General features: G+C 31.9%; 1 long non-coding RNA gene across 1 annotated transcript; it reads left to right on the plus strand.

The window, feature by feature from the left end:
• The first annotated feature begins 11951 nt into the window (after window positions 1-11951).
• Window positions 11952-13822, plus strand: LOC134705289 (uncharacterized). The gene is made up of 3 exons (XR_010105528.1): window positions 11952-11988; window positions 12709-12852; window positions 13654-13822. It is a non-coding gene; the product is annotated as an uncharacterized LOC134705289 (long non-coding RNA).
• Window positions 13823-14370: the final 548 nt, after the last annotated feature.

A 14370-nucleotide genomic window follows, 5' to 3' on the forward strand; every position in this document is an offset into this window, starting at 1 on the left:
AGATCAGACAGCGATAAGACACGAAAAGGGAAAAAATCGGATTACTTTCCTCAATTATCTGGAATGTCCTATCATAGTCTTAACGCTGTCGTTTAAGTTCGGAACAGATTCTTTCGGATCGGGAATGGTCCAGATAGTTCGGCCAAGCACACCGACAGTTAGGTGCGTCCCGTAACATTTTAGAAAACTCGATTTTGTCTAATTGGATTACAAGCGACTATGTCGTGATAGATTCTGCTGTATCGGATCAAAATCCTAACAATGTTCTGTGTTTTCTGGACGACGTCCTTTGGAACGGGAATGATCTGGAGAAATTTTTCATTGTGTTTTTTTTTCCTGCCGATTGAGTCTATATTGCATCCAGATCTTGTCGAATGAGAACCGTCTTTGCCAAAATCGTTCCGGAACAGTCCCGTTATTAAAACGAAATTCGTCAATGATATCCACGTCAGAGTCCCGACAATTACAGAACACAATACAACTTAGATCAGACAAAGCTGTTTGCAATGCGGTAGAGCGGACAGTGACAGTATACCTGACCATCCAGAAAATGACGACAGTTTTCTAACGGATAACTTCCGTCAGCCTCGGTTTCTTTCTTGTCACTGTCTGGTTACATTCGATAGAATCGGGACGAAATCGTGACAGACTCGGTCGAATTTTAACATGCGAAAGTAACAAATAAAGGCAACATTAGTACACCGCTGTTCAAAATTCATAAATCGATAGAGAAAAAAGCAATCCGGGTTACAAACTAAAAATGAGGGAAACAAATCGGATCAGATTCGGATTGAGAATGGGAGTATCGGGACAAATTCGTCGAATCGTGAATGTGTGACCCCAGCTTAATTAGTTTGATTATTTAAGAATTTACAATCCATCATAACCTCAACAAGCAAAATAAAAAATTTCAATCAAAAGAAATGAATTTATTTAAATAACCATAGATATAGGAAGATGTGGTATGTGTGTCGATGAGACAACTCTCCATCCAAGGATCAATTCATATGAGTAAACCTTTAAGGGAACAATAAAATAATATCACAACATAAAAAGACTATAAAATATCAATTGGAATAAATTAACTCAATCAAAAAACGCAGTAGCACGAATTTACACACAATGAATACATTATATTTGATGAGTCTGTTGTATGCAAAACGGGCATCTTTCGTATTAAACTGTTAGCCTGATATCTTTTTCTGAATATCATTAATATTCTAAGGTAAGGACTCTTTGCTTTTATTCTAAATCATTAGAAAAACACTCATGCATTATTTCAACAAATCTGAAAGAAAATACATTTGTTTATGTTCAGTTAGCTAAAAGATGGGCGAAAGATACCAGAGGGACATGCAAACTCATAGATCGAAAATAAACTGACAACGCCATTGCAGAATGAGAAAAAAGACAAACAGACGAAAAACAGTACACGAGACCCAACATAAAAAACTGAAGACTGAGCAACACGAACCCAACCAAAAATTTGGGATGATCTCAAGTGCTTCGGAAGGGTAAGCAGATCCTGCTCCACATGTAACACTCGTCGTACTACTCATTTTATTACAAACACAGTAAATAGGCTTGATATGGTAAGAATCAGAGTTTCTTAAAACGTAATTTCTATCTTTTAATGCATAAGAAAATGCCTTTGCTTTATTTTTATAGAATACAAATTATGTGACGTTGGTCTAAAACAATATTTAACAATCTAATAACATACCATTTATTAAAATGTCAAAACTGTATATCCTTTCTTTTTTTGTAGAGTTAATACTCATATATTTAAGTTGCATATAAAATGTACAAATCAAATATACTCCCCCATATAATATACGCCTGGCAAAACAACACACATCTTTTAAATAACGATTTCTATTGCAAAAGAAAAATTGATTAAGAGAATACACAGCGTGTTCAACAACAATAAAAGATAAAACATTATTAAATGAATAAGAAAAATCTGTATGAGTTCGATTTTTGTACTCCAGACACATGTTTCTGCTATCATCTCTATTAGGTACGATAGAGGGTGCAAGTTTGAACATTTTATACATATATATATATATATATATTATTCAGCAGGTGTTACAAGGCGGATGGTACCAATAGCGACTGATATTCCAGCGAATGAAATGTCATCTATAGTTATATTCATGTTGTATTTAGTCTTACATTAAATGTTATTCAGTGTTTCAGAAAATCTTATTCAAAGTGAATTAACATTTGTACGAACTGATCTCGGTTAATTAAATTCAACTACTCTGAATGTACTTTTAACTTCATCATCATACTGCATACACATTCCTCTTAACTGTAATCATTGAAAAGCATTGGATGTCCTTTTTAAATCACAGTATAGTACCGAAGCTCTGTCCCCTTGAGTCAATTACATCTTTATCTTAAGGTAAGCCTGTTTTAACAGCCAACAAAACTTTTATATATGTGTACATATTTTGATAACTAAATGTTTAAGGTGCCGTAATCAGCTGCCATGAAAAAAAAAGAAACACTTAATAGAATAATTAAATTAATTTGAAATTCTAATAGTTTGTTGCCAAAAGCCTCCTTCTAAAAATTCATATGCAGGTTAATTAATACGTTTTATTTAAGCCGAGCGAAAGATACCAAATGACATTCAAACTAATAGATCATAAATCAGGTAAGACAGGATGCTGTTATTCAGCGATTTTCCGTTTTGCTGTTTTTTAAAGTAATTTTTTGTTTCGTTTATCTCTCATCAGGTCTTAGGTTTTTTTTTTTGGATGACAGATTCAAAGACGTTTAAAACCATACTCTGAAATTTAAATTCAAGACCAATTTGTTTGATGAGAAGCAGATCTGACAGAAGTAGAGATGCGGAAAAAAAATACCAAAGAGACATTCAAACTTGTAACTCGAACACAGACTGACAATGTCATGGCAAAAAATAAATAAAATAAAAAGGACAAAAGAAATAAATAACATATTGCTTTTTATTAATATAATATGCTCTAATTTCTCGCCTAATTTCTTACTGTTAGATCATGTATTTTGACGTTTCCGGGTGTTTCAGATGATTGATTACATTTTCTGTCGTGGTTTTGAAAACGTTTATTTCGTTCAGTATACTTTGCAGATGAACGTCAGTTTGTTCTATGATTTAATACTTTTTCGTAACTGATGTTCCTTCTCTCTATGTTATTTTGTTTTAAATCTTTGTATTACTCATCATTTTCTTACAGAGAAATGAATAAAATGATGACAATAGAGTCTAAACTTTACAAAATGGCGTTCATTATCACTAAACTAGTATATATTTGTTTAGGGGCCAGCTGAGGGACGCCTCCGGGTGCGGGAATTTCTCGCTACATTGAAGACCTGTTGGTGACCTTCTGCTGTTGTTTTTTCTGTGGTCGGGTTGTTGTCTCTTTGACACATTACCCATTTCCGTTTTCAATTTTTATAACTTTTAAGCAGAGTAAGCCATAAGTCAAATTAATTAGGAAAAGCTGAGAAGATAGTTCTAAATTATAAACAAGTAATAACTATATTTTGAAGCAATGACACTCAAACTTAAATTGAAACAATACCTGAAAACATTCACGAAAATTAAGAACTTTAACAACCCCTTAAACATCCATATCATCGATTTAAATTATGTCATGCCACTAAATAACCCACATATGAAGTGCTTCATGCATCTTATATATCACAGGGATCCAAATATTGAGGATATAACCGTAACTAGAATTTTGTCCTCTATCGTAAGTGTGTCCTCGCTATTGACACCCTCAATTGTTTACCTGGATTTTTATCTGCTTGATGGAGAAAACTAGACAAAACTATAACTAATTTTGACTTTTGTTATCGAAATTGTAGAGTTTTATTTTCAAGGCACGAAAATTATCATAGTTCATCTTGGATTAATACAATACTGTATCCTTGTATAGGCATATTTGATATTCGCTCAATTTCTTGGTAAAAATCGGATAAAATAGTTGCAAAGTCAAATAAAAACGAATTGTTCAAAATACATCTACAGCATTATTTGCGCGGGGTAGAAAACCTCCAGTTTCGAATAGTTCAAAATTTTTATTAAAAGCAATTTACAGACAATGAACATTTCGACAAAACAGATGTTGGTTACATCATGATACTTCGATAGGTACATATATAATCCCTGTCATTGGTTAAGCTACAATTTCACGTCTTGCATGTTGATTCATATGATTTAGTAGTATTTAGTTATAATACTGTTATGTCAAACCCAATCATATGTGTGTTATGGTTAAACTTATATCCATATTTCAATCCTTCACCTTTCATCTCAAACAGTGAAAATACAAAATGAGTATCATGTTATGGTTGGTTGCTGTCGTTAATTGGTTAGTCATAAATGATGCCGAACGTTTTCTCATGTGAATTGATTTACGTTTTTAATGTTGTTGCCTTTTATAAACATTGACTATATGGTATAGAATTTGCTCATTGTTAAAGACATAACGGTGAACAATATTTGCTATTACCGACGTCAACTGCACACTGGTGGATAGGTTTTCTCATTTACAATCATATAAAATATCAAACATATGTTTATTCTGCATTGAATCGACACTGAGAGCTTAGCCCTTTTCAACCGATTTTTATATTTGTTATATGTTGTACTCTTACATCAATGTCCCAGCTTAGGGGATAGTTGAGCGTTCACAACCAAGTTTTTCCCAGCCACATTCTGTATGTGCATGTCCTTAGTCACGAGCATGTTGTTCAGTGGTACTTGTTTGTTTATGTTTGTCATATTTGCTTGTCGTAAATTATTGTGTTATAACTTTACTCATGAATATTAATTATATGGTCATTAGTTTTTAAATTTCCTGTTTACAAAAGTATGATTTTATCGAAATTATAAGGTTTTTATTATCCTAGGCATAGGTTATCTGAGCCGTATTTTGCACAGCTTTTTAAAATGTTGGGTCTTCAATGCTCTCTAACTTTCTTCTTGTTTGGCTTTATAGCTATTTTGATCTGAGCGTCACTGATGAATCTTATGTAGACGAAACGCGTGTCTGGTGTATTATATTTTAAGCCTGGTACCTTTGATAACTATTTACTCAGTTGAATTGTTTTATATTTTATTGTCAGGGCATTTGACAGCCGACAATATGGTATTGACTTCTCATCATATAATGGCATCACCATGGCTTATAATTGCTTTCATCCACTTCATTTAAACTTTGATGGATAGTTGACTCCAATCACACCGCGTCACTTAATTTCCATATTTCATAAAATAAAGTACCGGAAAAGATGTAAAACGTAAGAAAAAAACTGTATAACGGAAGAAAGTCCAAGTACAAGAACTCAATTAAATTACAATTTACTGTATTTACGAATGCTCGATTTTTCAGACATCTAAAGTACTTAACCTGCTGATACTAAACCATGCCATAATTTACTTTAATATAACATGATCTTTATCAATATTAAGTATTGATCTTTATTAGTGAATAGTAACTTTGAAAAATGTTGAAAGGCTGAAGAATTTTAATTCAATATGCGTACTTTATACTAATTTTTAAATTGACATCAATGATACTTGAAAATACTCCTGTTTTGTGTGTCACTTCAACTATAAAATCAAAATAATTAGTATTGTACTATGTCGTGAGGAAACCTCAACGTGGGATAAAAGTTGTATGCAAGTTAATGGGTTTATTACTCACATCTATATAATTGAGAAGTGGTTGTACTGAATTTAAAACATATGTGTAGTGGTTGGCTTATTAATTGGCTTATTAAATTATCTGTGAGCAAACGGAGTATTTCTTCAAGTAAGTTTTAATTGCACCATATTTTCGACTACCCATCAAATATTTCAAGCTGAGAACCTGTTAGATATACTCTTTAAAAGAAGGACCAAGTAATTGTTTAGCAATGTTTTAAAATATTAAGTTCAAATTTCACACGACAATCTCATTTAGGAATATGAAGAAATAAATTTAGTCGTCACGAACGATGTGTTAAGTCAGTATTCAAGATGACTTCCATGTGCGATTAACACTGTTTTGTGTCTCCTTGGCGTTAACGAAATACAACTCTGTTTGCCCTTCATTTTAAAACGATTGACATGAGTTGTTTCAATGGTTAAGGTCTGGGTTGACATGAATTTCAACTATATGGCCTTTTTTTATGAGTTTTCTGTTTAAAAACTATGAACCTTTCAAAACTAAGTATTTTCTTGTCTAAGGCACATATTACCTTAGCCGTACATGACGAAACTTATGGAATTTTTGATCCACAATTCTCTTCAACCTTGTACTTGGTTGGCTTTATTGCTGTTCTGAGAGTCACTGAGGAGCCCTTTGTAGATAAAACGTGCGTCTGGTGTATTAAAATATAAAAGGACAGGGTTGACGTTAGGCTATATTTAGCCTTGAATTTCAACCTTTATAACAAAATATCACAAAGGCCATAATTATGTTTCTGCTAAAAGCTAGGTAAATCAAATATCTCCATGAAAGTATATAATTTTGCTTCGAAATAAGAACAGTTTCGAGAAGTTGACAACATAACACGAGTTTGTAAATATTTAGGTAAATTTTATCGCCACCTACCATCTGAAATGTTTTACAACAAAAGACGTCGATATACATTGGATTCATACAAACAAAATTTTCTTGATCTTGGATCAAGGGAGCTAAAGTTACTTATGCTACAAACTATCATACGTAAGGAAAACACCGGACCAAATGCATAATCAGATAGTCATTACTTCATAATATATGATGTGAGATACAGTAATATCTCCAATATACTTTTATTTGTAGTATTTCGGGTTGATTATGATTATAACATACTGAAATATCCTACGGCTGATTAAATCCCTTTGTTTATCTACTCCTTTTTCGTTATACCATTGTTATAAATAAGATAAATTCCAATGTATATGAAATTATAAGTTTGACTGACTGGATCTGAAGCACTTATCTTTATATCTCGATTATTTGGGTAACAGGGATTGGGAGAAAAACTTGCAATAACAAAAACAGTGAAGAAAAAACATAACAACACAAAAGTACAAGTACAAATACTAGATGTACTTAATTTCTGCTGGTGTAAGCTATTTGTTCATGTTTAATCAGGTAAATAACTGCGTAGTGTATGACTACAATTGAATTCATAACAAATGTAGTGGAAGTAAACTGCAACAGTTGTTACATGGGTGTACCACTATGTAAAGTTTTTGATTTTCTATAAATAGTTAAATTAAATAATCATTTAACAATTTTGGCGGTCATTTTAATTCAATTTAGTCGACAATAGTTCAGCCTTGTCACGCAATTTAGATGTAAGAATCTGAAATTACAAAGAAGGTTATTTGATATTTTTTCGAATATTTATTTTTTTTCGAAGTCATTCGAATTTGATCGTTTATTTAATGAAAGTCTTTTGTTATATAAAAAATTTAGGACAAATGCAGTGGAAAATTTTGAAGCAATAATATGCATGTGTAAAGTAAGATGCATGTTTGATAATGTAATAAAAATTGAAATTAAATAGTAATCATCAAAGTTCAGTAGTCATATATAATTCAACAGAATCAGCAACATAACAGTCTCGTAATGATTACTGGTTGCAAGAAATTGAAATCCCAAAGGCAAGTTCATAGCATATATATTTTAACATCTATGTTTTTAAAACTGTTTGCGGATGATAGTGCATTTTATATATAAAAAAGTTTAATAGTAAATAACACTGAGAACTAACAATTTTTATATATTATGCAGCACCTCTATATGGAGTATGTATTTCAAACTTGATTTTAGATATATAACAGAGCTAACGCATTATATGGGGATTTCTGTGATAGAGAGTTGCTGCTAACCTTGAAGTTTTTGATATTCTTGGCGACGTTCAAAATTTTTACGAATGCTTTCATAACAAGGTCGACCGTTTTTTTTAAATGCGTACGTCACATGTGACTACCAATTTGTAAAATTTGTCGTTGTCAAAAATCTATCATCGGTAATATCGTTACCATATACGACTGTAATTTGAAAATTTTGCTATGAATGAGTTACAAATCTTATATAAAAAATTGGAACAATAACTTTTAAAACTCCAGGGGCCATTTGACTTTACTAAAACTGGGGTTCATATTGTTTAATCTATAGTATTCTGTGGTGTATTCAATGATTATTGTAAGGCTAGGGTGTATTTTGTTTTGCTTTGGTGTGTTTATACCTGTTGCAACCCAGGACCCCCTAGTTCCGGTGTTTGCCCTCTTAGGATTGATGTGTTTCCCTCGATTTTTGTTTGTGGCCCTTTATTTCTCTTCTTAAAGAAAATAAACAGTTCAGTACATTTTTCAAAAATATCTTTAAAGAAAAGTTCTGCGAAATGATGTTATCATTTTTGACAACTTAACAAGGTGACGTCATATGAATGCTTCCGGCATAAAAAGTAATCTTGTATGCCTCTTATTTTTCAATAACATCATATTACTTGTAGGATCATATGGGGGTCATTCAGAACCGCCAAAATCAGTATCGTGTGTAAAGGGCTTTCACCGTTAACAAAATTACCGATCTTGTCATATTAGAATCAAAATAATTCATGGCAGTAGTAGACAGGTTAAGCATTCACATTCGTTGATTACCACTCGCTGCCGCTCGGGATAATATAATCTTAGGCCACACCAATTTAATTTCTTGTTCTACGGATTTTTGGACTCCAAAAATTGGGGCGAGCGAGCGATTTGAAAATTTTAATAAAAAAATATTTAATTTGCAAATTTTTGAGGCGAAGCTTAAAAAGTAAAGGCGAGCGATTATAATTTTTTTTTGTAAACATAAAATAGTAGGTTTTGACTATATTAAAACTTGATTTATCACTTGTACCTTGACATTTCTTTAATTTATGAAGTATTTTTCCCTGTTCGACAAGAAAAAATTGAATAATTAATTCTGGTCTATGTATGTGTGACTGGCAATGAGACAATTCTCCATCCAAGTCATAATCAGGTTCAGAACAACCCCTTAATGTTATGAATATCCCTTTTATGAGGGGTCAAAGTATTAAAGTCATAATTTTTTGTAAAAACACTTTAAGTACAAAAGGGCTTATATTTTCCCAAAGAACTATATATTTGGTATTAAATGGTCAAAACATGTCCAAGAATTTTGTTATATTCCTGGACTTTAACCATGTTTACACATTTACTTTAACAGTTTAATATTATTTAAAATAAGTGGACCCATCCCTCTTTTAGAAAAGTTGTTTAAAATATAATGTATTTCTCCTCTTTTTGAGTAAAAAATTCTAAGTTGTCAAAGGTTTTGTATAGTAGCACTGTACAAATCCTTAGTATTTCTATTTTCTTTTCTACAACAGACTGAACAGTAAACATGGTAAAATGACCCCTTCAAGGCCCTTGTCTGAGGGAGGGTTAGTCCCAACCTGATAATAACATATAATAGGTCAAAGTACGGCCTTTTACACAGTGCTTTGATCAAGACCAACCAGCAAGCTATAAGGGACCACAACTTAGTATTGTACACAATTCGAACAGGAAAACCAACGATCTAAATTATATTTCCAAACGGGAAAAATTTACCAATGAACCACATCAACAAACGATAACTGCTGAACGACAGGTCTCTGAATCAACCAGGACAGGTGCACAAACCTGCAGCAGGTATGACCGTCACCATACATTATAATTGCAGTTGAAGGCAAATCCTTCAGAAGTTCTTTGTACTTTATTTTAACAACGAACATTTTTTTTATAGGGAATATAAGTTAGGGGGAAAGAAACCAACGTTTTGTTCTGTACTGGTATTTCTATTTATATCGGAGCACTCTCGCTTGGAATAAATTGGCTTCATTCTGAAACAAATATTCTCGCAGATATTTACAGTGTTGTGGGGTGCTGATAGGTTTAAAATCGTTATATAAAGGCTAGACTGTGATTTTAAAAAACAAATGTTGAGATCTTTACATTATATTTACAAAAAAACGATGCGGGAAATGGACATGATTTCATTTCCGGATGCGGGAAGCGGGAATATAATAAAAATAAAAAAAATATGTTTTGAAAAAAATAGGTGCGGGCGGGTCCATCGAACAAGGAATCAAATTGGTGTGGCCTTATCTGATTTACAAAACTATAGTTAAATGTAAAAAAATCTACGGCTGCCATGAATTATTTTTTATTGATGTTAAAACGTATACATGTTAAATAACTGTCTAATATGTTTATCATGAATATTTATGAAAAATTAGCCATTGATTATTATTAAACTCTTATCTTGTGTTGATCTTATTTTTATAGTAAACAAATTTCCCCCCAAAAAATGCTATTCACAATATTTGTGATTCTTTAACTGTTCTTTTTTTTTTTATTTCAGTGAAAATGTATTACCTCACTGTAGTAGCTACTGTGTTGGTAAGTTTGTGTTTGATGTTAGCACCGACGTTTTAGCCAATAAAATGGAGAAAGTAAATGGAGAATGTGTCAAAGAAATAACAATCTTACAAAAAAGCAGATAATAGCCCAAAGCCGCCAATGGGTCTTCAACACAGCGAGAAAATCCCGCATGTAGAGACGGTTCAGATGACAAATGTATATTAGATCAGTGAAAGCACACTGAACTCAAAAACATATAAATAAACTAAAATTAATAAAATAAATGATATAAGACTTAAAAATGCCAGAGACCTCTGATTTGGGACAGGTGCAAAAATGCGGCGGGGTTAAACATGTTGATGTTAACATACAGATGTACATAACTTTTATGAATATATCTATTCTATGAAAACTGAAGTAATGAAAACTCACTTCAATCCAAAACAAAGATAGAAACAAAGTTACTCATTTGCATACCTGTGTATATGTAAACAACGAAATAAACTACACAAATGGATTGTGATGATACCGATTGCAAAATTAGAAGCAACATAAGTTCACCAATGCTTGAATCAATTCATTAAAAAAAGCAAATCACTGAAGTTGAATGCCTACAAGGAACAAGACTGGATGATAGACAGGATAAGTGTCACCTGAAATGCATCTAAGTCCCCAATTACTCGACAGGTTAACTGTTGGAATAAGACACAATCGGTATATTTACAGAAAAAAGGACTGATGTTGTATTAAAAGAGCAAAGGCTATAAAGCCAGTTAAGGTCGTTAAAAACTTCCATTTGTTGTTGAGCTAAGATCGCGGCAACATATGACTAGAGAGATCAGACACTGATTTATCTGATTTATCTGTGTCAATATTAACATTCCAATAGTAATTGGGTAATTGAGATACGGTCACCATTATTTTCTTATATTTTTCAAGGCGGTGATGTATATGACATGAAGTGAAACAGTGACATGCTTTTTGTAAAGAGGGATATGCGCTTTCTACACGATAAAAAAAACCTGATAAGAAAGCTCTTTTAAGTACGAAGGTGGTTCTGTCTTGCATTTTTTTCTAGCATATACGTACCATTGTATTGCAGTTCAATTAAAAATTCCCCTTAATCTATCAGTGTGGTCCTATATACCTTGTAGAACCTGCTTATTGGCTTAATTGTTAATGGTTTCTTACATTAAATGTGCATTCAGAAAATGCCATATGACAAAAAGCAAGCAATAATGAATAAATCAGTCAGTGTTTGAGAAAAAATGAACATATGAAACAAACCTTATATTTTCGGTAGTATCCTTAATTTGATGTTCAATGTGATATATGAGATGTAAGCACTTCCTAAAATGTTGGTTATTCAGCGCGAGTCATCATAGTTGAAAACATCAAAGGTTTCAACTTATTTGTATAACTTTAATAGTTTTCAAATTCAAAATAAATTTTCAAATTATTTAACTCATTTTTAAGTAATTCTACTTGTAAACTTTTTCCAAAGTACCCGTTTAAATACTTTTAAAGCAATATTAAGTGATATGTTTCAACGTTGCAGATTATTATCGATACCGCCAGCTCAGGCTACTATCACAAAGGTAAGCACATTTCCATTCAGTTATTTTATAAACATGGTGAGGTTGAATATAGGTAATTCTGTTTCTCCTTTATCAATTTTATTCCTTTTCTTGGTTAATGCTAATAAACTGGATTTTTTTTTTGTATTCGTTTCTATCAATGAGGTTCAGACAAAAAAATATAAAGCATGCAAATACAAAAGCCTATTGGCATTTGCTAACCTTCACTGATGGAATTCCATTCATAAATTTATATTTGTCTTAGTTCTATCCCATCTATTTTTTTTTTGATAGTTTTATGTTTGTCTTTGTTCAGATGGCTTGGTGAGGTGATATCATTTAATTTTTCTCCGTTTCAAATTTATCTATTTATTCTCGAACGCGGGATATCTTTTATTTTCAAATTGTTACTTTTTTATTGGAATGATTCACAATACGTGATTGGAACCAATGAAATGTTTTACCTATGTAACAAGTGTAATCTTAGGGGTGCCAAAATTAAGCGATGAATTTAAAATCTCAAAAATCGATTAAGAGAATCCTAATCAATGTAACAAATACAGACTACGGGAATTGAATCTGTCATGCAAATGCAAACTAATTAAAATGACAAAATCTAAAACACAATAAAACCTACAAGTCAAAGTAATTTTTGGTTTTCTGTACAAATAAATGTCAAAATAATTGATTCTTTTATTTTGGTTCCATGTTTATATATCTGGGATTTGATTATTATTATAGTAATTGATTGTCCAGAGAATGCTCGCTATAGATCAGTTGATGGGTCTTGTAACAACTTAAGACATCCAACTTGGGGACAGGCTGGAACAGCTCAGAGAAGACTGAAGGATATAAATGGAAGACCGATGGTATCATATGAGGACGGTAAGAAATTAGCTTTAAATATATAAACAAACGTATTTTTTTTTAAAACAAATTAGGTTAGAATATATATCATATTGATGAATGAGTAAAATAAACAAATCGTCCTTTATTTTGAATGGCAAACAACAAGCATGTGTTTTTTAAGAAATAATTAAATGTCTTTGTTTGAAATTTTATTTGGTGTTATAAAATAAAGGATATACAAATGTCAGTGCACCAGATGCACATTTCGACAAGTAATGTCTCGTTAGTGATGCTCGAAATCAAGACATATGAATATTCAAATTATAATGTTTAAAAGATTAGTAAACAAACAAAAATGATCATTAAATTTTGCATCGGCAGTTAAAGCAGATCCTGCTCCACATGTGGAACCCGTCGTATTGATCATGTAAATACTATGACTTTTATTATGTGTTTTTCATTAATCATTTATTTATGACGTAAAGAAGTAAAAAATAAGAGAAAGATTCAAAACAGTACATAAAAAGGACAAAGCACGACCCAAAACTTCGGATGAATCAGATGCACCGGGAGTGGAGGCAGTTCCTTGGCTGCGAGTGGCAGGCCTAAAATAGCGTGATATTGAAGTTGCATTTGGTTGTGCCACCATCGAGAAAAAGATGACGGATTGAAGGTTGATGATCTTTGACACAGATTAACTATAATTGTCAGTCAACTAGGGTTTTTCTTAATACTTCGAGCACCGATAACATGTAACATAATTTATTCATTCCGAATAATAAATTTTGTTGTATATCAAGCGTAAATTGTTTAGTTAATGTATTTATTTCTCAACAGGGAAAAGCTTGCCAAGAGGTTTTCCGAACAGACTTCCCGATCCACGACTGGTTAGTAATGTAGCTTCTGATCCTGCATTAGGACCATTTAATCAGTTTGATAAAATCAGAACAGGGCAACACATGGCATTTGGGCAATTACTGGCACACGATTTTATAGAAACGGATATACCTACAGGTATTTTCAATTGATTTGACTTATATTTATAACAAGTTTATTTATAAGAATACAATAGTAGCAAATAGCATATATAAAATTTAATCAAGACAAATGATATGCAATAAAAGTAATTAATCCTCTGTGATTAGTATTGATTTGAATGAATATTTTAAATTCATTTTTATTATTATTACTTGATAAACGATATTATAGTGCAAGATACTTGTAAATGAAACTGATATTCTATGTGCATATTGAATATAGATAACAGTTTCGTAAAAACAAATATATTGAAAAAGATAGTGTTTTTGTGTATGTATCTCTTTAGTGTTACTTTAATGTAACACATACTTCAGCGTTTAATGTGAAGAAAAAAGTAAAAAATAACACCGAATCAAAGTTCAAACCGATAAAACAAATGGAAAACGAATGTTATATTCCTGACTTGGTACGTTTATTCCTTATGTGAAAATCTAGGATTAAACCTAGTTTTATAGCCAGGTAAACGTCTCAATGGTATATGTATGTCTCGCTACGTTAAAGCCTTTTTTCGCTCAT

This window comes from Mytilus trossulus, chromosome 2 (genome assembly GCF_036588685.1).
Source record: "Mytilus trossulus isolate FHL-02 chromosome 2, PNRI_Mtr1.1.1.hap1, whole genome shotgun sequence".
In the NCBI taxonomy this organism is placed as follows: Eukaryota; Metazoa; Mollusca; class Bivalvia; order Mytilida; family Mytilidae; genus Mytilus; species Mytilus trossulus.